We start from the raw sequence: 5,000 nt of genomic DNA on the forward strand, positions 1-5,000 counted from the left end.
TGCGTCCCCCCACCCCCCGTCCCCCGCGACCTCTGTCTCTGGGTGTGTCCATCTCAGCTCGGCCGTCCACACACTCGTACCTCGAGGGCTAAAATAAACAAACAGCAATCATGGAATGATGATTATAGCTCGTTATAACTGACATAATGGCAGAAGAGCTGGTGGTGGGACAAAATCATTATTTCCATGGGGACGTCACTTGCGTCACGCGCGTCCAATGAGGGGACAGGAGGAGACTCGCAGTTAACTTCAGAGACGCAGCAGGGTGAAATGAAGAAGTGACATGACGGCCACGCTGTCAATCCTCATCACCCGAGCTGAGCTCCCAGAGGACATTCATGTGTGAAGGAGGCTTGTAGGAGGCTTATTAGGCTACTCGATTTCATCACCTCGCCCCACAAAAGATACGATAAAAATAGGGTAAAACAACGTGAGCGTGATCAACACTGCTAGGTAAACACCTGGAGGCTACGAAAGTGTGTGAGTGTGACTGGTGTGTTTCGTGCAAACACCGTTGTGCAACATTTTTTTCGAAACAGAGAAAATACTTTTAAGATCCCATTGGCAAGGTGTTGTTTCCGTTGTGTCTTTGTTTAGCAGCACTTAGGTAAGCTGGGTTTAAGTGTACTTTCTCAATAAGTCTCCACTAAAATACACAGTTTAAACTCACACAGAAGCCACAAAAGAAAAATGATGCAGTCAAACAGGCAGAATAGGCGACGAATGCTCACTTGTGCGTGGGTCTTGCATTTGAAGCGATTCAACCAATCACGATTACATGAGAAATATTAAGCACTTGCATTCTTCTTTTCAGCCATGTTTTATTTTCTGTTACCTGTTATAGTTTAAAGATCTACAATTTATATATCAGTGATTCATTTCACTAGTTGTATGTTTATATGAAACGTTTGCTGTTTCCAGTTGATTTAAGAATTCAATACAGAAGCCTAATCTGGTTGGTAATGTAATATCATCAATTTTATACATCCTCTGGTTAATGCTATGCAGAGGACACTATTTCCCCCAGGCAGTCTCAAGATCGATATCTTTCAGTCATTTCATGGTTAAAAAAAATCCCCAGCCTTCCAATAGGTGCTGTATTCCTCTTTAGGTATGATTGTTGCTTCTGATTTGATTTGTCTGTATGCCAGAAGTGCAGAGGTTGTGAGACGTGGGTGAGTGTAAGTTAGTTTAGGGCCAGTAGGCTGATTTCTTTCCATTTATCTACTCTTCTGTAGTCCCTTAGTGCAATCATATGTTGATGCATCACTGGGCTGTTTATCATTTTTTAATGTCTGCAGTTGTGTTTTACAGGGCAGGGGATTTCATGGATTACACATTTTGCAAGGACCCAAGACCTCCCTATGATTGAGAGCACTTAAAACTCCTAAGGAACTGTAGGGACCTATACATTTTGTGAACTCACCCCATCCCCCTCATGTACACACACACACACACACACACACACACACACACACACACACACACACACACACACACACACACACACACACACACACACACACACATTATCTTGACGTAGACAAGCTAGCTAGGTGAATCACACACACATACACATGCGTGCGCACACAAATTCCCTTGACGTAGACAAGAAAGCTAGGTGAACCACACACACACACACAGACACAGACACAGACACAGACACAGACACAGACACAGACACAGACACAGACACAGACACACAGACACAGACACACACACACACACACACACACACACACACACACACACACACACACACACACACACACACACACACACACACACAAACACAAACTCACACACACTCACACACACACTGGAGCAGCTGGTCCAGTAATTGTTCCCTGTGTAACAGTAACAGTGGACAGAACCCGCAGTCCATTAGGCCATAGTATAAAAGTAAGACCCCCTGAGCATATGGCGTACTTCTCCCCCTGAGGAGGCCAGAGAGCCCTCTCCTCCACACAGCCCTTTAATGGCCTCTGCTCAAGCAAGCCTCTGCTTTCTGAGGCATCGAGTCCAACATCGACCACAACTTCAAAACGGCTCTGCATTTATTACAGCAAGGACAGAAAATCACTGGCCCTAGGCCTCTTGGGGCTCTGGGTCTGGCTGTGTAATGAGAGAGGGAGAAAGAAAGAAAGAAAGAACTAGAGAAAGAGAGAGAGAGTGAGTGAGGAAGTGCGAGTCAGGAGGCTGTGTTCTCCTAATCTGTCTGTCGCCTGCTGATCATTAGAGGGGTTTAATGGCAGAGTTGCTGTTTTTCTTGGGCCCTGTCACTGCACTGAACCACACTCACTCCTCCCAACTCCATTTAACTCTCCTGCTGGACACTGTCCCCCCACAGAATGACAGAGAAAAAAGAGAGGGAGAGAAAGAGTGAGAGAGAGAAAGAGAGAGAAAGAGAGACAGTGAGAGAGAGAGAGAGAGAGAGAGAGATTGAGAGAGAGAAAGCTAGAAAAAGAGACTCCAGTCTGACTGAGAATGGCAGAGTGAGCGACAGGGATTCCCACTCGCCCGACCGCATTGGTTTGTGCTCCCCAAACAGCCCCAGGCATTTAGTCTCGAGCCGTGGAGAGGGCTATTAGTCAGGGTGGCATATGGCGCTACTCAACGTGACACGCGGAGTGAGCGGTGAGCCACTCCACAGCACGCGAGCCAGTCATTGAGTGTGAGTTCAGTGGAAATTATCACAAGTCTATCCAAACATTAATGACTGGTAATGAAGCATTTCATTCTAGAGAACTGGCAGCAGCAGGCTGGCACATTTGTGAGCCAGAATTCAGACTATATCGAGGAGTATAACAGAAAAGGCTGCGTATGACTTTATGACTATGACTTTACTAACAAATGCCAGTAGTGGTAGACATATATCATGCAAGACTACTGCAGACTGGAATAGATAACAGTGATGAGGACTATGGAAGGATGGAGGTGTCACTGACAGTGCAACAGAGTTGCTCTTTGATTTATTGACAGATAGATAGATAGATACTGTAGTAGATAGATAGATAGATAGATAGAAGTTATAACAGAGTACACACACACACACACACACACACACACACACACACACACACACACACACAAAACCTCAATCAGTTTGTGGTTTTGTCCTGCAGTAACCTCTGTTTATTTTTAGGCTTCTGTTTAACATTGTGACTGATACAGACACAGAGGAGTTCCTAAACTGATTTAGTTTGCACTGCTGAACTCCAGGCCGTCTGAGCACAGAGTATGGGAAGGATCACAAACGGTTTCAATAAGCACTGGTCAAAAACAGACGATATCCCCCCCCTTATTCCCCCCTCATTCACCTGAGATGCTCAGTAAAGCACAATAAGGCAAAACAGGTGAGAAGGAACAATGTGTTTCCACTTGTGGTCAAAGACAGTTCTGTAGGGGGAGGAGTATGATGATGGTCTGTCATCCTTCAAGAGAATGGAGGCTCAGGGCTGCACTACAATGCTTAGGAAGCACCTGATACAGGCTGTATATGGCTGCAGTGGAGATCTGAAAGCCCTTTGAAGAGGATTAAAGCTGTCTGTGCTCACACTCAAAGTCAAATAATGAAACCCACTTGCGTGCTTCACTTTTCTTCATCTGGCTTTCCTCTGTTTTGGCCCCAGACGTCCCCCTGCCAATATCCACGGGGTGCTCTGATTAGTCGTCTACGCGGCAGGTTGAAGGAGATAGCAGGGTTTGGTGTAATGTTCAGTGCAGAAAAGATTTCACAGTTCATCCCCTCTCTCTCTCTCTCTTTCATTCTCTCTCTGTGTCTCTCCTTCGCTCAATCTGTCTTATTTTGAGCACCTTTTGAGCCTCACGTACGCATCTCCTTTTCCTCAGCTGCTCTTGCTCTCTTTCAGTTTCTGTCAATCTCCCTCTCTCTCTATCTCTCTGTCTCTTGCTCACTCTGTCTCTGTCACTCTTCCTCTCTCTCTCTCTCTATCTGTTTCTCACTCTCTTCCTCTCTCTCTGTCTGTATCTGTCTCTCCTTCTCTCTATATCTCTCTGTCTGTCACTCTCTTTGTCTGTCACTCGCTCTCTCTGTCACTCACTCTCTCTGTCACTCACTCTCTCATCCTCGCTCTCTCTCTTCCTCTCTTTCTCTTTCTCACACTCACTCTCTCTCTGTCTCTCTGTCCTTCTCATTCCTGACATGAGCCCCTCTCAGTCTGTGCTCCTCACCGCAGGTCTGAACACAGTGATTAGAGGGAGGCTCGTTATGGCGCACTCAGCGTGCCGCTTTGAACTCGGCCACTGGAGCTGCTCTTGTTTTCAGGCTCTAAAGCCCTCTGTGGTGAACTAATGGCACAGCAGAGCTGACTATTAAGACAATGATATGAGGAAAGAGGGCGAGTGCACTTGAGGGGGCGGATGGAGGTGGGATTTGGGTAAACATACCTGCATACCTGTGTGTGTGTGTGTGTCTGTGTCTCTGTGTGTTTGTGTGTGTGTGTGTGTGTGTGTGTGCGCGCGTGAGTGTGTGTGGGCCTCACAGCTGAGACAATTAGACTCTCACCCACACACAGGAAGCCTACAAGCACCCATCATTATCATCACTCCAATCCAAAGTGATTGCTCAAGCCACGAAAAGACGTGTAGCACAATACAAGCTGGGAAATGCACAGACAGATAAGTCTAAACAAATGTCTAATTCTATGTGACATCCTGTAGTTCTTAAAGATGGCTTTTCGCAGATTATGTTGACTCTGGGCTCAGCGTGATTTATGAATGATTGTTTCTGTAAAAGTAAGGACTTGCATACACAGCTTTATACAAGTTTCAAAAATAAACAGTGAGAAAACATTTTAACAAATAGTACCCCTTTCTTTTGACAGAAAGGTTAGTGAACACTTTATTTTGTATTAAGTACCTCATAAATAACCCAAGCCCCTTTTCTCCATTTGTTTTGTACATCATGCCAACCTATATCAGAAACCCAGCTTTACTGCCACTGAATTCAGCATTTGTTGCCAACATGTTGGTGCATT

Source organism: Sprattus sprattus (genome assembly GCF_963457725.1).
Source record: "Sprattus sprattus genome assembly, chromosome: 12".
Taxonomy (NCBI): domain Eukaryota; kingdom Metazoa; phylum Chordata; class Actinopteri; order Clupeiformes; family Clupeidae; genus Sprattus; species Sprattus sprattus.